Source organism: Eubalaena glacialis, chromosome 14, assembly GCF_028564815.1.
Source record: "Eubalaena glacialis isolate mEubGla1 chromosome 14, mEubGla1.1.hap2.+ XY, whole genome shotgun sequence".
In the NCBI taxonomy this organism is placed as follows: Eukaryota; Metazoa; Chordata; class Mammalia; order Artiodactyla; family Balaenidae; genus Eubalaena; species Eubalaena glacialis.
The window spans coordinates 40,344,437-40,367,671 of NC_083729.1; positions in this window are offsets into that span (position 1 = coordinate 40,344,437).

Sequence of the window (23,235 nt, forward strand, 5' to 3'; positions counted from 1 at the left end):
GTCTTCAGTCACTACAGGCTCAGCTGTATCACTAAGGGCTCAGAGTCTTTCCATCTTTCCATCTTTCTCTGTCTTCCACAGTGACAGCTTTATCCTAAAGCCAGCAACTCTCATGATCACAAGATGGCTGCAAACAGACCCCCAAAGTACATGTTCCCTCATCCACATCTAGAGAGAATGATTTCCATTAGTCCAGCAAGTATCCTGATATTCACTTGTTTAAATCTGAAAGATGTGCATGGGAAGATGGAATGTGATTGTTGGCTTGAACTAACCAGGGAGTAGGTCAGCTTCTCTGGAAGCACATGGGCTGCATGGGGAGGGGTGGATTCCTCAAATGAAGATCAAGGTACTGTGGAGGAAAAAAGGCAGGGGTAAGACACTGAGCAGGCAACCAACAAAAGTCCACTTTCGTAGCTATTATTATTATTATTGGCTTTCTTGGCCCATAGCCCTTGGCTCTTGGCTATTTCTTTAAAAATCATTACAAAAACAAAAACTAAGAGAGCTCTTATTTTGAGTAAGTGTATTCTTTCTAGCAAAGGAAAATCAATACATATAAAACTAAGTTTAATTTAACTGGGTGTTAGGCATCTGGAACACTAGCAAACAACAAAATGCACTGAATGAAAGGGTTTAACAGGAATGAACGTCAGGGATAGAAAGCAGGAGGGAGCTAAAAAGATGGTGACTTGCCAAAGTGTCAAACCCAGAAGGGTGAGGTTAATTATTGGAGTCAGGTTAGAAGCCATGACCTGCGTCAGGACAAAGGGGACCAGTTAACAAGGGGATGGGGCATTACCCAAAGCAGAGTTGACAGAAGAAAAATCTGATGGAAACTTGATTTTGACTGCTCTGCCTACACCTTTGCGGCTTCTACCCGCCCATCTATGAGATTCTTCTTTCTCTTTTTGATCCATCTAATGACTTGCCAATTTCTGCCAATTTTATTTCTGTGCCTTCTGCCAAGAAGGTTCTTCCGTATTCCTTTGCTGCACTTCATCTGGCTAATTCCTGCTCTTTGGTCGAGACTTTACATTCCAGTACACCACTGCTGTCCTACCTCCCACCCCCAAGACACACACCACAGGCTGATTTAAATAATCCTGTTTGGTATCTAACAATACCCATAATCAATACCAAGTAGCCTACTGATTTGTTTCCTTGTCTGGTCTCAATCCCTGACTGCTGTCCCCCCATCACATGAAAGCTTCTGAAGAGAGGAACTTTACCTTAGTTACCTTTGGTTCCACGACACCCAGAACAGTGCCTGACACATAGTAGGAGCTCAATGAATGAAGGAGGCAATTCCTTTGTTTACCAGCTGACATCCTCTTACCCGGGGCTTAAGAACTAGAACAACACATAAAAACCAAAATGTTCTCTACCTAGAAAGGAGGTGGGAATGAGGAAGACAGACGTTAAAGATGTTTTGTAGCAGTTTGTCCCTCTTAGATTTTGGAAGTGCTGAAGACAGATTCAAAACTGCCAAGAAGGTCCAGAATGTCTCTTTTCCTTTTCTAGTCTCCATTTTCAAACACTGTTCCTATTCCCAAACTGTTAAAGAATATTTATTTTCCCTATTTAGTCACAGAGCATTCATGATTTTTATGTTGGTTTTTCCAGTTAGAGAATCAGGATGCGATTATTACATGAAAGTGACCATTACAATAGTTCAGACTTACAAACACTAGTTATTGGCATTTACAGAGTGAAGCAAGCCACCTGGACTAAATACCAGGTGCTCAGTAAGTGTACTGTAATACCTCATTCCTGGTTACAAAGAGCTCATATGACCTTTATGTAGGGAATTTGTTTTCCGTTTAATTTATTTTTTCATTCTGAAACAGAGATTCATCTATTATAGGAAAGGAGCCAATTACTGGGTAAACGCAATAACACCTAATGACTATACCCGCTGGTATTTAGTCTCAAAACATTTTGCATTTCTTAGCACATAGAATTAACAATATTTTAATATTCCAATAAAATGAGATTAAATATAATTTTAAATGTTCCAGGAGATAGAATACTCAGCCCTGTTTCTCAAGAAGGCTAACTGAAAGGCCCTGCGTTGCCTGGTGGTTAGGTTTTGATAATAAGCTAAGGGAAGGAAGTTACAGAAGTGAGGGCTCACCTTAATCACTTTCTGTAGTTTTCTGGTTTTTTATGATTATTTGGAAGCAGAGCCAGCTGCAGGCAAATTTCCTGATGTAATGTGTCTTTAAGGCCAACCCCTGCCTGACCCTTGATGACTGTTCTCAAGCCCCTTTCTCCCCACTCTTGGTGTCCTTCCTGTTAGGTCCTCATCCTCTCATGCTATGCCTTTACGACCAGAGCTGGGGCCACCATGCTGTTTCTACATAATGACCCACATGTACACCTTTCCCTGGCTCCTGTCGCTCCCCACAGCCTCCCATGAGAATTGTAATAACTTTCTTAATTCTAAAGTGCGCTTTCAGAAAATCCTAGTTAAGTGTTTTCTCAATTCCAAGACATACTCCTTCCTCACCCCCCCACCCCCACACACACCCATTTCAATGTTTCTGAAATTTGAATTAATTTTACAGTCTTTTTTTTTTTTTTTCTCCTAAAAAATTGCTTACTACATTTTTGGTCAATCCTAAATCAAAAGTGTCTTAGAATTGGAGAGATGTAGTATGAATGTACCTTACTGGAAAGAAGTTTTTTCAAGAGTCTGAAAATATTGCTACGTGTGGAGATTTGAGCTATCACACAGTTAATTCAAACAGACAAAGGGCTTTGGGGTAGGAATATATGAATAGTTTCGACAAAACAAACTAATTGTTAGTTGGTTATGTGGACTAACTCTCGACCAGATAGTTATCCCCTCACCTTTTTACATTTTCTAGTTTGGGGACTGGATGTAAAGGAAATAGGAAGCTTAATGTCTCCATCATATAAAAGATAGAGGATCTTAAACTTTCTTTCTACACAAGTTGTCCTAAAGCCTAATATTTGTATTGAACAAAAAACTAGGGTTATAAACAGAACTCTACACAGAATAAACTTGATATGGATGACCAGTTATCTCCAACCACCCCTAAGGTTTTCCCTGAAAAGATTGTAACTTGATCTCATCTATTCTTGCTAAAGAGATGATGGCTGTTTTGGTCACTGGTCTGTGAAAAGGGGAAGAGTGTCAACACAATCATGAATGCACGTGGTTCCTGCTTTGGGTAAAATATTCTGAGATATTTGAGCTCCATTTGTTATGTCCAGCATAATTATATAATGTTTTTCTAAAATATATGGGGAAAGACAATTACAAGTTGAATCAAAGCAGTATTCCAGTTATCTCCATCTAAACACTTAGTTGTTAAAATTAAGAATAAAATGGAAATTTTGAGAACATGCTTGTCCCTAACATTTCTAGTACCCAGGAGTACAAGTAGAGGGCTACATACAATAGGTCTAAATCATTAAAAGTTATAAATCAAGCTAAAAATAAATAAATAATTAAATAAGTGTTCTATCCATTTTCCTTGACAAAAAAATTTTTTAATGTATAAAGCAATGTTTTTTATATGACTGAAAGCTAAACAGCAAAAATGACTGGACTTAATATTGTGTATTTGCATGTTCTATTGATGGACTGGTGACGTTTGGATGAGGTATAAGATAAAGACGTACATAATTATAAATTATCATATACTTATTCTATACATTTTATTTTTTTCAGGAAAGTCATTAATTATAATGTTATAATATATTTAATTTGTATTCTGTTGACACTAATAGCAAAATAGACAACTTCTCTTGAATCAATGTATTTAGTTTTTTGTTTAAATTTTTATCATGGAAAAACCCAAATATTTACAAATGCAAATATAAAGAATCCCATGTACCTATCATCCAACTTCAACAAGTATTAACTCTTGGTCAATGTTGGTTTATCTATACTCCCCAACTCTATCCAATTATATTGAAGCAAATCCTAGACATATCATTTTATTCATGAATGTATCAATATGTATCTTTAGAAAAGAGGACGTCTTAAAAATTAACCTTAATACTATTTTCATGTGAAAAATAGTTCCTTAATAGTAGATGTTTTTAAAATTTGGTTCAGTAGAATTGGAGAAATTTTATTCTGCTGAGGCAGTAGCAACTGAAATTGTCAATAAAATTTCTAAATCAGTATTTATATTTGGAAATGAACCGTGAATTTTACATATTACGTTCAAACATTTCAATGCGGTTGCAATGATTATCATTATTACAGAAGATACTAGAAATTTTTTATTTTATCATATAAATCCTATCACATGATTTTTTTCACCAGCCTTTAAGCAATATCTATATCCATAAAGTGCTAAGTTCCTCTTTCAAATTTTTAAATGTTGGGATATAATTTTAAAAAAAAAGAAAAATATGTGGTTCAATTTGTTCACATCTCTCTTCATAGGAGACTATACCTCACTTAGAATGTTTAGGAAGTAGTATATATATGCGTGTATATACACACACATATAAATTTATATATATTTATATATTTATACATGTGATTATTATATAGATATATATTTGAATTTGAATGTCTTCATAATCATGTAAACATTTTTATTTCCGTGTTCCAATTTTCTTTTATTTTACTGGATTATCACTTTTGTTGTATGTGTCACATTTAGTATCTTTCTATTTAGGAAAATCATTTTCCCTAAAAAATTTTTAAGTATTTTAAATTATTTAAAAAGTGAAGTAGGCAAACTTAGATCTGTTTGTATCTTTTGTAAATGTTTGCTAACATCATTAATAGCAAGCAACAGTCCATACCAAATAACTGTGGTTAGCACAAAATAAAAACTATTTTCCGCCATAGACCATAATTCCTTATTTATCTGAGGATCTTCTGTTGTTTCACTTAGCTATTCTAGTACAGCTCACTCTCTTGTCTAAATTAAATCTAACTGCTCTAACAGTATTTAAATGGCATCTCCATTTTTAACTCAGAGCGGCTGTGAGGTCAAATTTGATGTGTTTAATCAGGATGATCCATTTTGGCTCAGATCCAGAAAATATTGTATATAATCTCTGAATCACTCCAAAGAATGTTGTTGCTATTGTCAGAGATGAGGCCATATCCTCTAGGAACATGTTGATAGATATTTAATAAACTTGTATGCGTTTGTGTTTATGATATGCAGGGCCCTCTGAAGCAAGGGCTCCTCTTGCTTGAGTCTAATATTGGCATTGCAGACTAATAAAAAATGTATGTATTAATAATACGTTATAATATGCATTTGCTAGATTTTTTGAAGTGCTTTCACATTTATGATGTCTTTTGATCTGCACAATAACCTATGGACTAGATAGAGCAATTAGAGATGAGAAACAGAAGTCTAGAGAGGTTAAGTGATTTATCTGAAATTACACATCTAATTAGTGGTAGAGCTAAGAGTAGCACCTAGGTCTCCATGCACAGGTCTTTCTGTTGCACTATGTTATACCATGTTGCCTCCTCAATGTTTCTAAAACAAAGAGAACTGGCAGTTGGACAAGTTACATTGCAACACTTTTCATTCCTTAAAACCCTTTGGATTTTAGAAGAGAAAACAAATATAGGACGATAAATGAAAAAAAGCCATGCGCTCTTTCATATCTGATAAGTCCATGTGGGACCAATATACATTTATTGACCAATGTTTCAGAAACTAGAGATTTATCTCCTTCCAGGCAAAGGTTCACTTGAGTAATACAGACTAAATCTTTGGAAGGGTGAGGATCATATTCCTTAACCTACACATAAGGTACTAAGGACAGCTCTGAGAACATAAACTTTGGGAACATCTTCTAAGAGCCAGGGATTTTTGGAATGCTACTTCTTAATGCAATATACAGCACCTAGAGGTACAAAACATTAGTAGAAAACATGAATGTAATCCTCTTTTAATCATGCAAGCCAGATTTCCTGCTGATTTTCCTGTATAGTTTGCTCAGGACTGCCTTGGTGCCTCTGCCCTCTGCTCATATAGACCCAAGACTTCAAGTGCTTGATGAAATACTTTTTTTTTTTTAATAAATTTATTTATTTATTTAATTTTGGCTGCTTTGGGTCTTCATTGCTGTGAGTGGGCTTTCTCTAGTTGTGGCAGGCGGGGGCTATTCTTTGTGGCGGTGCATGGGTTTCTCATTGTGGTGGCTTCTCTTGTTGCGGAGCCCGGGCTCTAGGCACGCGGGCTTCAGTAGTTGCAGCACGTGGGCTCAGTAGTTGTGGCTCACAGACACTAGAGGACAGGCTCAGTAGTTGTGGCGCACTGGCTTAGTTGTTCCGTAGCATGTGGGATCTTCCCGGACCAGGGCTCAAACCCATCTCCCCTGCATTGGCAGGCGAATTCTTAACCACTGTGCCACCAGGGAAGTCCTTGAAATCCCTTTTTTCTCTCCAATTCTTAGCACTTTTGAATTTAGGATGCATCTTACAGTCAATAGCATCTTTGATGAAATAGAACATAGTGAGCTGTTAATGATGGTTACCTCTGGTGAATTCTGTATTGCTTGCACTCTCTACAATAAGAATGCATAATTTTTATAATGAAAACAAATTAAAAAAAATTTTAGACCCCAAATCCTATGTGGTTTATACACCCTATCTCTAATACTTAAAGAATACCAAGGATGTAATAACAGTAATGAACATTTCTAAGGTTTTATATTCATAATGGATTTTGTAAGCCCTTACACGTGAGCAGTAGGCTTGATACTTCTGAGATATTCCTCACAGCAGTCAACTGTGAATTGTCCATGATGGAAACACTCCTTAGAGCTCCCTGGTACTCACCATATTGTATTGTAATTGTCTGTTTCTTGGTCATTTTTTCCACCCGGGTGAGAGCTCCTTGAGGGCAGGAACAGTGTCCATTCATTTTTGTGTCTCCAGCACCTAACACAGAGCCGAGACCATCAAGTTCGTAAAACAAATGATTGAATGAAAGACCTGTACGTACTCAATATTTTTTTGAATGTTATTTCCACCTACACAATTTAACAGTTTACCTCTGGAGATGGTAATGATTCTCTGCTAGGATATGGCTTGTTCTTTTTTCCTTTGTGGGTGGTGAATGCAAGGCACAAGCAGGAAGTGTTGTTTTTTAAAAGTGTCTCTGTATTCTCTCCTCAGGCATATACAGCTTTAGCTTTCTGTTATCAAATTTGTTAATCTACCTAATTCTTGTGTAAGCAGGTAAAGAAAATTACCTTCCAACTTGCTACTAAATTAAATATCTTAGACAGGTTGTGAATAGGGGAAGTTTAAAATATTTTTTCTTATTACTTAAATCAGAAGAAAAAAATTTACCAATGAAAATTTCTCATCTGGTCTCTAAATTATGGTATCATGTTTATATAGAGGAAGTCTATTTGGGAGAGTGTTCTCAGTTCCTAAAGCTCAATAATGAAGGACTGAGCTTTTTTTTTTTTTAATAAAATTTGGTACATGAATAAAAATAAAAATATTTGGCAACTCATGCAATGGGAGAAAACGTGCAAATCATATCTTTGACAAGGGATTTACTTCCAGAATATATAAAGAACACATACACCTCAATACTATCAAAAACCCCAGACAACCCAATTAAAAAATGGGCAAAGGACTTGAATAGACATTTTTCTAAAGAGGATAAAACAGATGGCCAATAGGCACATAAAAATGCTCAATATCACTAATAGCAGGAAAATACGAATCAAAACCACGATGAGATACCACTTCACAACCATTAGAATGGTTCTTATATACGTTTAGTATATAAGAAAATAACAAGTGTTGGTGAGGATGTAAGAGAAATTAGAACGTTTTTGCACTGTTGGTAGGAATGTAAAATGGTGCAGCCTCTGTGGAAAAAAGTATGGAAATCCCTCAAAAAATTAAACATGGAATTATCATATGATCCAGGAATTCCACTACTCGGTATATACCCAGAAGAATTGAAAGGGGGGGACTTGAACAGATATTTGTACATCAATGTTCATAGCAGCATTATTTACAATAGCCAAAAGGGAGAAACAACCCAAATGTCCACTAACAGATGAATGGATAAACAAAATATGGTTTATATATACAATGAAATATTATTCAGTCTTAAAAAGGAAGGAGATTCCAATACATGCTACAACATGGATGAATCTTGAAAATGTCATGCTAAGTAAAATAAGCCAGACACAAAAGGACAAATATTGTGCGATTCACTTGTATCACTATATAGAGTAGACAAATTCATAGAGACAGAAAATAGACTGGTGGTTGCCAGGGGTGGAGAAGAGGGAGGTATGGGGAGTTATTGTTTAATGGGTAGAGTTTAAATTTTGGGATGATGAAAAAATTCTGGAGAAGGATTATGTTGATGGTTGCACAACATTGTGAATGTACTTAATGCCACTGAACTGTATACCTAAATTGGTTGAAATGGTAAATTATTATATATTTTTATACATAATATATATTTATATATATAACAACACACACAAAAACTTGACATTTACTTAGCATTTTTTAAAAAGCACTTTCACTTGCAGTAACCTCACAGCAACCTTGAGAGATGGGCAGGGCAGTTATTATTCTCATTTTACAGATAAGGAAATAAACCTTATTTGGTTTAAGTAAATAGCTAAGGGACACAAAACTAATAGGTGTCAGGGTCAGAATTAGGACCCGGAACCCCAGTCCCTTGCTCTTTCTTCTATACCAAACTGCCTTTCACAGAAGTGTTCTTGAACCCTGATAATTGACACTGACATTGAATTCACTGGCAAAGGCCCAACTTTCACTTGGAATGCACATATAAAGCCTGATTCCAAAGAACAGTCTTGAAAGGGCTTTCTGGAGAATGTGGGCAAAACAACAGGCACAGAAATCATTAACAACATGTACCTTTCCCCCATCACAACAATAATATTGTGAAGGGAAAGACAGAAATATGAGAACTGAAGCAACAGTCAGGAAATGCTCAATTGTTAATTTATTATCACAGCTCTGGTTCCTTTCTAAACAATTCTTAAGGGGCAATGCCTTGTTAGACTGGGATTTTCATTTTGTCAAATATTCTTTAAAGTTCATTTGTAGGATGTAAGATAATTCTTGAGAATGTTTTTAGTGTGGTTAAAAGGAGTTTTATAGTTGCCACGTAATATAATTTGACCTGTATCTGATAGCCTCTTTGAAAAATAGTAATGATTTAAAAAAATACAGACATGAAGAATAACAGACTTTTATTATACAACTGTGTGTTTGCATTGTTAATTCAGTCCCGTTCAATCTTGCCAGTAAATTAATGACGGCTAAGAATCAGAAGGGACCGTAAAGCAAAAACTGCAGAGGAGTCACAGCCAGCTGTTCTTTAAAAATGGAATGCTGACTTTTATTTTTAAGTATTCAACAAACAGTCCTGAAGCACATCCTCAAGAATCTTAATCATAGGGACTTCCCTGGTGGGGCAGTGGTTAAGAATCCGCCTGCCAATGCAGGGGACAAAGGTTCAAGCCCTGGTCTGGGTAGATCCCACATGCCGCGGAGCAGCTAAGCCCATGCGCCAAAACTACTGAGCCTGCACTCTAGAGCCCGCGAGCCACAACTACTGAGCCTGTGTGCCACAACTACTGAAGCCCGGGCACCTAGAGGCCGTGCTCCGCAAGAAGAGAAGCCACCGCAATGAGAAGCCCGTGCGCCGCCGCAATGAAGAGTAGCCCCCGCTCGCTGCAACTAGAGAAAGCCTGCACACAGCAATGAAAACCCAACTGCAGCCAAAAAATAAATAAATAAATTAAAACAAAACAAAACAATGTGAATGTTCTTAATGCCACTGAACTGTACACTTAAAAATTATTTAAAGAAAAAAAGAATCTTAATCATATATTGTTGGTGGACTATTAAGTTTTGTTTTGTGTACTGGAGAAGAAAAATGTCTCATAATATTAATATATTCTAGTGTTTTCAGGTTGTTTTTATGGCAGGCTGAGAGCTGAAATTTTGTGGTGGCAAAAAAGTTTGGAAATTTAAGATATAATAATAATTATAGAAAGACACCCCCCCAAAATTCAAAATTTTAATATTGATTTCCATGGAATATAGGGGTGATTCTCCACTCCCATGTGACCATACTACTCCTTTTCAGTATTTTCCATATTATCTACTATGAACATGTCTTATATCTATAGTGGAGTAGAATAAAATTTATTTTAAAATAATGGTAATCTTGCAGGCCAGGTCACTGGGCAGTTGTCTTTTTGATTAAAATTAACTGAAAGGAATCAAAAGTTAAACAATGTGTTCCCTGCCTTTCAAAGGGACAAATATAATATTAGAAGAGAAGAGTGAGGTCCAATAGAGTTAAGGGCTTGGGTTAAGTTCACCCAACTGGCCAGGAACAGAACAACAAGTAAACCCGACCTGCCCTGCTAGTAGGGAGGTGGTTTAGTGGAGAGGATTGGTAGTTCTACACAGCCTACATTCTGCCTGGTGATTCTGATATACTGGTACACCATATTTATCTATGGTTTGATAAGCTTGCTTGTAATTAAAGAAACTCCTATATCACAGAAATACAGTTCATTGACTCTGAAGCATCTTTTGCATTAATGATTTAAGATCTTAATTCATGGACTGCAAATGAATCATGGCTGCAACCACAATGAGTTTCCACACGCATTTTGTAAAATTAAAGTATCATTACATCTTATCATCCATGTGTGCATTTTTACAGTACCTATCACCAAGGATGTCTTGCTGGTACCTTTGGGACCCCTCCACTCATCCCCAATCTCATTTCAGTTATGGCCTCATTTAGCCTCTTCCTTCTCTTGGTTTAGTTATTGCTAAATCCTGTGATTGTAGGTCTTAGTTTTGACTGTAACTCTCACTTCCTTAAAGTTGGCTACTAGTTCCCTTTACATGACACAACAGATCAATAACGATATCTACCATTTATTGAGTTCATACCATGTACCAGTCACTTTATACCTAATATTTCTCATCCATGACATAAATTCTGACTATTTCTGCAATTTCAGTGTCAACTGCTCCCTGATTGCACCCTATATTGTAACTCAGAAGTCGATAAACTATAGTCCGAGGACTATATCTGGCCTGCTACCTGTTTGTATGGCCTGTGAGCTAAGAATGTTTTTTACGTATTTAAATGGGTGAAAAAAATCAAAAGATGAGTAATACTTTGTGATGCATGAAAATTATGTTAAATTCAACTTCTAGTGTCCATAAATAAATTTTCATTTGAACCTAGCCACTCTCATTCATTTAGGTGTTGTCTATGGGTGCTTTTGTGCTATGATGGCAGAGTTGAGTAGTTGTGACAGAGACCATATGACCCACAAAACATTTATCTAAATATATGTCTAAATGTTTAAAATATTTATCTGGCTCTTTACAGAAAAGTTTGTCAACTCCTGTCTAACTTAACCAAACTACTTTCTGTCCTTACCTTCTTGTCCTCATGTATGTTTTCCCCTCTGTCTGGAATGTTTTCTTTTATTTCTTTATTCCTCTTTAGTCCCTTTTATATCCTCATTCTCTCTGGGTGATTTTATCCAAACTCATGGTGTTAAATTCGATCTATACGTTGACAGTGCCCAAATTTATGTCTCCATACCCAACCTCTGTCCTGAACTCCAGACCCAAATATACAACTGTTTGATATCTCTAGTTAGATAGCATAAACGTCTCAAACCAAACATGTTCAAAGTTGAATTCTAGATCTATTCTCCTAAACCAACTCCTTCTAGTCTGCCCCATTTCAGTTGATGGCAACTCCATCTTGGTAGTTGGTCAGGCCAAAAACTTTGGTGCTTTTCTGCTTTGTTTGTCTCACATTTCACATCCAATCTATCAACAAATCATGTTGGCTCTACCTTCAAAATATATCCAGAATTTGACTATTTCTCGCCTCCCCCCTTGCCACCATGCTGGTCCAAACTACCATCTTTCATCTGGACTACTGCAATGACCTCCAATTGATCTTGTCTGCTCTTGCCCCTGTGATCATTATCATGCAGTGTCACCTTCTCAGTTCCTTGTTCCGAACCTTCCAATGACTTCCTGTTCAAAGTCGGCCCTCTTTCTCACCGGTTGTCTCTCAAATCTCATTTCCCACTACTGTTCCTCTCACTCACTCTACTCTAGAGACACTGGCCTTGCTCTTCCTCAAACGATCCAGAGACTTGGCTACTTCAGGGCCTTTGTGCTTACTGTTCCCTCTCCCTTATCATCCATGGTATCCCTAGGGCTTGTTCTTACACTTTTTTTAGATAGGAAGAGTTGCCTTCTCTGTGAGACCTTCCATGGCGTTCTCATCTACAATTTCAAATTTGCATTTGTGGTTTAATTTTTCTTCCTTAGCACTTTTCACTAGTTAGATAAAGAAGTCATGTATTTACTTGTCTTCATTATTGTCTACACAAGAATGTAAGTTCATGAGGGTAGGGATTTTCATCTGTTTTGTTCAGTACTGTATTCCCAGTACCTAGAACAATGCCTGACACACAGAGAGTGCAGTAAGTATTTGTGGCATGAGTGCATGAATGAAAACTTCCAGCTCAAGGGCCACTTCCATGAAATCTTACCTGCAGCACCCATCTTGAGTGCTTTGGGTCCTCCTTCCCATTGGCCAGTGAGGATCTATGATTTACTTACTTATAGTGTAGAACAATTGTTTGACACATCTGTTTCCCCTACTAAACTGAGCTTGATTCATTTTTGTATCCCAGGACCTAGCACAGCTCCTGGCACATAACAAACACTCATTAATGTTTCCTAAGTGAAAGAATAATTGTTCAACATTTAAAAATATTCCTGGGCTTCCCTGGTGGCACAGTGGTTGAGAATCTGCCTGCTAATGCAGGGGACACGGGTTCGAGCCCTGGTCTGGGAAGATCCCACATGCCGCAGAGCAACTAGGCCCGTGAGCCACAACTACTGAGCCTGCGCGTCTGGAGCCTGTGCTCCGCAACAAGAGAGGCCACGATAGTGAGAGGCCCGCGCATCGCAATGAAGAGTGGCCCCCGCTTGCCACAACTAGAGAAAGCCCTCGCACAGAAACGAAGACCCAACACAGCCAAAAATAAATAAATAATAAAAATAAGTAAATTAAAAAAAAAAAAAAATTAAAAAAAAAATATTCCTTACTTTTCAAGAAGATACTTCTCAGAGATCTGTTTAAATATTGAATGGTACTTAAATTGGAATTTGATTTTAAAAAACAACAACAAAGAATTATTCAGGATCATGCTTGCTTTAGATTCTAAAACCATTGGAGGCAAAGCTGGGGGTTTCTTGAGGATCCAGAACCATATACCACATAACACGGGGCATGACACCAGAGGCCTCCTGGTCAGGAATCAAGGTGCAGTGCCTTGCCTGGTGAAGTCCTGGCTACACAGCCTACTTAGGCTATTAGTTAAGACTATTGGTGGGCTTCCCTGGTGGTGCAGTGGTTAAGAATCTGTCTGCCAATGCAGGGGACATGGATTTGAGCCCTGGTCCGGGAAGATCCCACATGCCGCGGAGCAACAAAGCCTGTGCGCTACAACTACTGAGCCTGCGCTCTAGAGCCCGCAAGCCACAACTACTGAGCCTGTGTGCCACAACTACTGAAGCCCGCACGCCTAGAGCCTGTGCACTGCAACAAGAGAAGCCACCTCAATGAGAAGCCTGCGTACCACAACGAAGAGTAGCCCCCTCTCGCCACAACTAAAGAAAGCCCGCGCACAGCAACGAAGACCCAACGCAGCCAAAAATAAATAAAATAAAATAATTTAGAAAAAGAAAATGCATGGTATTAAAAGAAAAAAAGACTATTGGTGTGTGGAGAAAATCCTTACTCTTATTTGTTTGTTTTCAATCAAGACCTGTAAGACCTGCTAATTGGTGAAGTGGAAAGGATTAACAATCTTTAATCACTGTTAGAATAAAAAATGCCCTTATCGTTTTCCTGTCTCTAAATAACTTTTTCCATCTGTGTCCAGGAAACAGTCACAGGTCAGCTAAGTAAAAATCTTTCAGTTGTTCTTTAAAAACAGGTATTTACTGGGAGATCATTGACTCCAGTCTGGCTCCTGCAGTCAGAGAACATCCATGGGGGTGGGGGGAGGAGGGGGGAATGCCACCGCAGCAATGGATTTGGAGGCAGGTAGTGGGAGGAGAGAAGCCAGCAAAGAAAGCCTTATCTCAGGCACTTTGGTATTCTAGTCCGTGGTCACTAGTAAAATTAGATTTGGATTAAACATTGTATTTTATCATTTTGCATTCTCTTCCTAGCGGTTAAGTGTACATTTCTTTATTTGAGCCTCATACATGCATGTAAAGTAGTGAAGGCATTATCTCCCATTTAAGGTTTAAAGGTGGAGAAAATGAGGGCAAGAAGTAAAGTGACTTGCCTAGTCAGTGACTGATCAGGACAGGATCTCAGATAGCCGTTCCATGCTCTTCCTACTGGCCCTTTCTTCTAAACTATCTCTTGCTTCAAGATTTTTTTTTTAAATTGCATGCCTGTAGGGACAGAACTAGAAGTGTTTTAGGTTGGCAGTGACATGGAGTGTCTGCTTTGTGCTCAGCACTGAGGTAGATACAAAGAAATAAAAAACAACATTCTGTCTTCAAGCTATTTATAGCTACCTGGGGGAAAGAAAATGTAATAAACAAACAACAAAAAACCCTAATATTGTAAAGTGAAAAACATCAGGTTACAAAAGCATGTATGCTAAACATACTTATAGACTTTTATTCATTTTCAATCATTCCATTTTGCCTAACATATTTATAAGATCTAGAGTGGGAACACTGCTCTACTCAGAGGCATGTGGCTTCTTTACTTTTCTTAACAAATCTAATCTCCCACACTCCCACCCTTCCAATTAAAGTTATCTCAGCCTCCTCCAGATTACATAGTCTCTTGTGGTTTAACAGTCTATTTTGATGTAAAATGCTCTCTATCAGGTAAATATTCATTAATTCGAAGTTCAATTCCCTAACATGGCTGGTTGGTTCTCTCCTACCCTCCGCCTGGCCAAGATGGCATCTATGCATGGGGATACTCACCCATCCTTATGGCATTGGGTGGGCTTTGGTTTCCACTGCAGGACAGCTGGTCTGGTCCTTGTACACTAGCTGCTCCTCAACTAATGTCCTGCTAATTTTTGGATTCCCGCTGGGGGAGGTCCCTTCCACATCACAGTGGAGCCAAGATCAGTTTGAGTTTGCCATTCTGCAGCTAGTCACTGTTGTTCTGCTATTGCTTACCCCCTGACCAATACTAGTGTGGGATATCCCTGAGCTGCAATCTCCTTCTAGGTTTTTTTGCTGGGGGCAGGGCAAAAGCTCCTTTGCCTTTCACTTACCACTCAATCTGTCCAACATGCTTTCCCCTCCAGGGATTCAGTCCAGAAAGTAGCAGTCAGAATACACCTGTCTCACTGCCTACTTCCCCTTCCCCTAGTTTCTTCTTTTTTCCTCTGTAATCCTCTGAGCTAAAGTTCCCCTCCCACCCCCCTTCCCCTGCCCCCATAGGTACACTTCCCTCATTCTGAGATTTCTCTATTCCTGGCTTTTAGTAAAACTCTATGATTTAGTTGATTGGCTCTGTCTCTTCTTGTGTTAATGAGAAATAAAATCATTTAAAAAATCCTTTTCTCTGTTGTCAAAGTTCAGCTTTCAAAACTCTTAATGTTGGGGCTTCCCTGGTGGTGCAGTGGTTAAGGATCCGCCCACCAATGCAGGTGACACGGGTTCCAGCCCTGGTCCGGGAAGATCCCACATGCCAAGGAGCAGCTAAGCCCGTGCGCCACAACTACTGAGCCTGCGCTCTAGAGCCCGCGAGCCACAACTACTGAGCCCACGAGCCACAGCTACTGAAGCCCGTGTGCCACAACTACTGAAGCCCGCGCACCTAGAGCCCGTGCTCGGCAACAAGAGAAGGCACCGCAGTGAGAAGCCCGCGCACCGCAATTAAGAGTAGCCCCTGCTTGCCGCAACTAGAGAAAGCCCACGCGCAGCAACGAAGACCCAACACAGCCAAAAATGAAAATAAATAAAATAAATAAATTAAAAAAAAAAACTTTTCATGTCTGATCAGAAATATTATTTTACAGATAAAAAAATGAACATACTATTTTTCCACTTTTTGCATTCCTGCTGTAAGAATCCTAATGATTTAGAGAAAAGGATGCTTCACACAGAATGAGGGGTGGTGACATACAAGGAAGTGCAAAAGAGAAAAACACATTGATATACCTCTAAAATCCTGTTACATATGCATGGAAAAATAATCTCGAAAAATATACACCAAAATGTTAATAGTGACACACTTTGGGTGGTGGTTTTTCAAGTTATCTTATTCTTTATGTCCTCTTGTATTTTCAGAATTTTAAATAGTGCATATGTATTGTTTTTGTAAACGGAAAAGCCAATAAAAAGATTTCCATTGGGATGGGGGAGAGGTTAAACAGCATAGAACTATACATATAATAAATATCTCAAGACTATGCCCCCAAATTAATTGTCAAATAAGTGATTTAGTCATAATTGTGATGAATCTTTACTGAGTCACATCTTTTCTTTTTCTTCTTTTTTAAATTGAGATATAATTTATATACCATAAAATCCACTCTTTTAACACGTGCAACTCAGTGGTTTTAGTATATTCACAAAGTTGTGCAACCATCACAACTATCTAATTCCAAAAACATTTTTATCACCCCCGAAAGAACCTCCATACCCATTAGCAGTCACTCCCCATTCCCCCTTCCCTCAGCCCCTGGCAACCACTGATCTATTTTCTGTTTCTGTGGATTTGCCTATTCTCAACATTTCATGTAAATAGAACCATACAAAATGTGGCCTTTTGTGTTTGGTTTCTTTCACCTAGCATAATGTTTTCAAGGTTCACCCATGTTGAGTCATATTTTTCTTGGTCTCCTTTTCTGAAAATTTTTTCCCTCAGTGTTGCAATGATACTCATACTGGTCCCTCAACTCTTGTTGTACAGTCCATACAATGCAAAAAAGTCAGACTACCTTTTGCTCCAAAGTTGTATTACCTGCTTTATGGATAGACTCAGTGGAGTAGAAAAATTGATCACAGTTAACCACCAAAAAATTACATTTGACTTTGGAATACATTTTAATATGGGAGTGGAATGGGGGTTGGGGAGGGGGAAGCAGGGATAGGGTTAGGCTCACTTTTCCTTGAAATCTAAGGTAATATTATTAAAAGCTTATAGAAAAAGTAGCCCAGGGCCTTCCCTGGTGGCTCAGTGGTTAAGAATCTGCCTGCCAATGCAGGGGACAGGGGTTCAAGCCCTGGTCCAGGAAGATCCCACATGCCGTGGAGCAACTAAGCCCGTGAGCCACAACTACTGAGCCTGCGAGCCACAACTACTGAGCCCGCATGCCACAACTACTGAAGCCCATGTGCCTAGAGCCCGTGCTCTGCAACAAGAGAAGCCACAGCAATGAGAAGCCCGCGCATGGCAACGAAGAGTAGCCCCCTCTCACCACAACTAGAGAAAGCCCACGTGCAGCAACAAAGACCCAACACAGCCATAAATAAATAAATAAATAAATTTATTAATTAAAAAAAAAAGAAAAAGTAGCCCAAGTATATGTTAATGATTGCAAACAGATTTGACTCTATGTTTTATTGTGAATAATAAACTTTCTCAGGTGGACATTAACAATATTGGATAAAGAAAGTGTGTGTATTCCCTTGAGCTCTCTCATTTTATCATATTTGCTAGTACTCCTGAGTACTGGTCATGCCTTCAAGTTGGAATGAAGGCCAAGACTGAGAACCCAATCCTGAAGTTTCCTATAATTGTACAGGATCAAAACAAGGGACACTCTAAGTCAGTAGACTTTAATCTTTTGGGGCTCACAGATTTAGTCCTTTGAATCTCTGGTAAAAGGTAGACCCTTTTCTTTTTTTTTTCTTTTTGAATTTTCTTTTATTTATTTTTTATACAGCAGGTTATTAGTTATCTATTTTATACATATTAGTGTATATATGTCAATCCCAATCTCCCAACTCATCCCACCACCACCTCCACCGCCCCCCCCAACCGCCACTTTCCCCCCTTGGTGTCCATACATTTGTTTCTCTACAACTGTGTCTCTATTTCTGCCCTGCAAACCGGTTCATCTGTACCATTTTTCTAGGTTCCACGTATATGCATTAATACACGACATTTGTTTTTCTCTTTCTGACTTACTCTGTATGACAGTCTCTAGATCCATCCATGTCTCAACAAATGACCCAATTTCGTTCCTTTTTATGGCTGAGTAATATTCCATTGTATATATGTACCACATCTTCTTTATCCACTCATCTGTCGATGGGCATTTAGGTTGCTTCCATGTCCCAGCTATTGTAAAGAGTGCTGCAGTGAACATTGGGGTGCCTGTGTCTTTTTGAATTATGGCTTTCTCTGGGTGTATGCCCAGTAGTGGGATTGCTGGGTCGTATGGTAATTCTATTTTTAGTTTTTTAAGGAACCTCCGTACTGTTCTCCATAGTGGCTGTATCAATTTACATTCCCACCAACAGTGCAAGAGGGTTCCCTTTTCTCCACACCCTCTCCAGCATTTGTTGTTTGTAGATTTTCTGATGATGCCCATTCTAACTGGTGTGAGGTGATACCTCATTGTAGTTTTGATTTGCATTTCTCTAATAATTAGTGATGTTGAGCATCTTTTCATGTGCTTCTTGGCCATCTGTATGTCTTCTTTGGAGAAATGTCTATTTAGGTCTTCTGCCCATTTTTGGATTGGGTTGTTTGTTTCTTTAATATTGAGCTGAATGAGCTGTTTATGTATTTTGGAGATTAATCCTTTGTCCGTTGATTCGTTTGCAAATATTTTCTCCCATTCTGAGGGTTGTCTTTTTGTCTTGTTTATGGTTTCCTTTGCTGTGCAAAAGCTTTTAAGTTTCATTAGGTCCCATTTGTTTATTTGTGTTCTTATTTCCATTACTCTAGGAGGTGGATCAAAAAAAATCTTGCTGTGATTTACGTCAAAGAGTGTTCTTCCTATGTTTTCCTCTAAGAGTTTTATAGTGTCCGGTCTTACATTTAGGTCTCTAATCCATTTTGAGTTTATTTTTGTGTATGGTGTTAGGGAGTATTCTAATTTCATTCTTTTACATGTAGCTGCTGATGACGCCCATTCTAACTGGTGTGAGGTGATACCTCATTGTAGTTTTGATTTATATTTCTCTAATAATTAGTGATGTTAAGCAGCTTTTCATGTGCTTCTTGGTCATCTGTATGTCTTCTTTGGAGAAATGCGGTAGACCCTTTTCTGAAAACTGTTACTTATAATTTCTAAGGGTGTGTGAGTCCCATGAACCATCCAAGGTATTCAGTGTCTTGGTCAGCTCAGGATACTATCACAAAATACCTCAGACTGGGTGGCTTAAACAACAAATATTTATTTCTCATTGTTCTGGAGGCTGGAAAGTCCAGGGTCAAGGTGCGGCAGATTTGGTGTCTGATAAAGGCCTCCATCCTATTTTGCAGATGGCCACCATCTTTCTGTGTCTGCATATTGGGAGGAGAAAGCTCTCTTGTGTCTCTTCTTATAAGGTCACTAATCCAGTCATGAGGGCTGCACTACCATGACCTAATCTAATTCTAATTACTGTGCCTCCCAAAGTCTCCATCTACAAATACCATCCCACTAGGGATTAGAGCTGCAACATATGAATTTTGGAAGGACACAAACATTTAGTCCATACCACAGAGATAGTCCCCAGATTGAGAATATCTGCTCTAGGAAAATTCCCCTCTTTATTACCCACTAGGGTTTCAGCCCCAGGTCCAAATCTTTTTTATTTTTATTTTATTTATTTATTTATTTTTGGTTGCACTGGGTCTTCGTTGCTGCGCGGGGACTTTCTCTAGTTGCGTCGAGCAGGGACTACTCTTCATTGCAGTGCGCGGGCTTCTTATTGCGGTTGCTTCTCTTGTGGAGCATGAGCTCTAGGTGCGCGGGTTTCAGTATTTGTGGCACACGGGCTCAGTAGTTGTGGCTCGCAGACTCTAGAGCGCAGGCTCAGTAGTTGTGGCACATGGACTTAGTTGCTCCGTGGCACGTGGGATCTTCCTGGACCAGGGATCGAAACCATGTCCGCTGCATTGCCAGGCGGATTCTTAACCACTGCGACACCAGGGAAGTTCCCCAGGTCCCAATCTTATCTCCTGTTCTGATGAACTGGGTGGGACAGAATGCTGTTGAAGACCTCTTGGCCCTATAGAGATGTCTATATGTCTCCTCCTGAATCCTATTCCAGAAGCAGGAAGCACCCCTAGGTGCCTGTTTGATATACAGCATGCAGATGAGGTAAAGAGGAAGAAGTGAGTGAATAACACAGAGGATAAGAATTTTGACATCACCTCCTTATGTGGTCCCCACATTATGTTCTACATGTATCCTTGATTTCATCCCTGTTCCTCATCAGAGCTTCTGTCCCTTGGGAATGGAAGTAAGGTGGGAAAAAGCATTAGTTCCTTAGCATGGGTTGGAGAAAGGCTCTTGATAATTGGTGGATGCCTCCAACCAGATTCATGAATAAATTGAGGGCAGATTCAGGGTCAGCAAGAAGGAAGTGACTCTGGAGTACAGGAGGAAACATCTGGAAGACATGGATTTGAGCTTGAGCAGCAGATATTTCTCAATGGACAGCTCAAGTCTTTGAATTCTTTTTGTTTCAGAGTCTGGCATAGCTCAAATTAGTTAACTTTTAAAGCATTATGTAAGTTAAGCATTTGTTTGGTGTTGTTGAGGGAAGAGATGATGGAATTTTCTCAAATAAAAAAAGAGGAAGTGCTCTGTTTTCTTAGTGACTGTTTTGGTTTGTCCTATTTATACTTAGTCCTCTTTTGCCTTGCTTTGGCTTGGCTCCTAGGAGTGGCTGGGTGAGTTTATTATCCCATCTCTTTGGTAATCAAGTTGAAGGATTCCTTTTTCATTCTAGCTCAGAGAAGAATATGCTGGTCCATATCATCTGCAGGAGACGCAGACTGGGACCAAATTATCAACTGACCCTGTCCTGACTATTAAGTCATGGGTGAAGCATGAGCAAGACATATCAGGGTTGAAAACTTCTAATGGGCTTTGATGTCAAAAGGTGCTATTTTCAACTACCAGACATTATTTTTAATATAAATAAATATGATATGATGGTGCCTATCAATATAAAATCTCTCTTTAACTCACCCCAAAAGGAGTTGTCAAGGAAAATGGTTATCTACATTTTGCTAAGTTTAAAGATTTGTCTTCAGTCCTCATATTATTTGACCTATCAGTAGTGCCTGGCACAGTTTATCATTACCATCTTCGTCTTTTTTAAAAAAAATCAATTAATTAATTAATTTTTGGCTGTGTTGCATCTTCGTTGCTGTGCGCGGGCTTTCTCTAGTTGCGGCGAGAGGGGGCTACTCTTCGTTGCAGTGTGTGGGCTTCTCATTGTGGTGGCTTCTCTTGCTGCGGAGCACGAGCTCTATAGGCATGTAGGTTTCAGTAGTTGTGGCTTGTGGGCTCCAGAGCGCAGGCTCAGTAGTTGTGGCGTACGGGCTTAGTTGCTCCGTGGCACGTGGGATCTTCCTAGACTAGGGCTCGAACCCGTGTCCCCTGCATTGGCAGGCAGATTCTTAACCACTGCACCACCAGGGAAGTTCCTCATTACCATCTTCTTGAAATACTTTTTGTACTTGATTTGAGGACATATCCACTTGCCTGGTTTCCTCTTATTTCATAGGTTGTTCCTTTTCTATTTCCTTTATGGTTTCTTCTTATTTTCCCAAGTCTAAACACTTGGTATACTTGTTAAAAATATGGTACCCAGTCCCTTCCACAAGAAATTCTCATTCCATTGATCTGGGTTGGAGTCTAGGTATTTTTTTTAAAAGGTGGTTAATATGATGAATTTTATGTTACATGCATTTTACCACAATTAAAACAATTTAAAAAAAAAGGCTCCTTGGGGGCTTCCCTGGTGGCGCAGTGGTTGAGAATCTGCCTGCTAATGCAGGGGACACGGGTTCGAGCCCTGGTCTGGGAAGATCCCACATGCCGCGGAGCAACTAGGCCCATGAGCCACAACTACTGAGCCTGCGCGTCTGGAGCCTGTGCTCCGCAACAAGAGAGGCCACGACAGTGAGAGGCCCGCGCACCGCGATGAAGAGTGGCCCCCGCTTGCCGCAACTAGAGAAAGCCCTAGCACAGAAACGAAGACCCAACATAGCAATCAATCAATCAATAAAAAAAAAAAAGGCTCCTTGGGTGATTCTCTTTTTTTTTTTTTTTAACATCTTTATTGGAGTATAATTGCTTTACAATGTTGTGTTAGTTTCTGCTGTATAACAAAGTGAATCAGCTATACGTATACATATATCCCCATATCCCCTCCGTCTTGCATCTCCCTCCCACCCTCCCTATCCTACCCCTCTAGGTGGTCACAAAGCACCAAGCTGATCTCCTTGTGCTTATGCGGCTGCTTCCCACTAGCTATCCTTGGGTGATTCTTATTAGCAGCCTGGACAGAAACTTCTGACTTATCTGTTGACAATACTAAATTTATATCTCTAGCCTGTACCTCTCCCATGAATGCTAGAATTGTCTATCCCACTTGCAGCTTAACATCTCTCCTTGGAAGTCAAATAGGCTTCTCAAATTTAACTGGACCAAAAGCAAATTTGTGATTCCCGCACCCTATACCTGCTCCTCCCACAGTCCTCCCCCCAATCCTTGGAGTCATCATTGACTCTTCTCCTCCACTCACATTCCCCACCCAAACATCAGCAAATCTTTTTGGCTATGTCTTCAAAACATATTCAGAATCTGACAATCTTTTACCACCTCCGTTACTACTAATCTGGCCTAAGCCACCATCATCTCCCACCCTGGATTACTGCAGTAGCCTCCTAACTGGTCTCTCTGCCTCTGTCTTTGCCCTTAAGCAGTCTTTGTAAAACTTAAAACAGATGTTATTCCTTTATATCATACCCTCGGATTGACTTCTCATTCAGAACAAAACTCAGCCCTTAAAATATCTCACCAAGCCTACACAATCTGCCCGTCAACTTTTATCTGTCTCATTTCTTACCATGTTCTGCCTTCTCTCTGTGCTGCACTACCCTGGCCACCCTGCCTTGACTAGCATGCTCCAATCTCAGGACCTTTGCTCTTCCTGCAGCCTCTGAGTCTTCAAGTAGTTGGCTT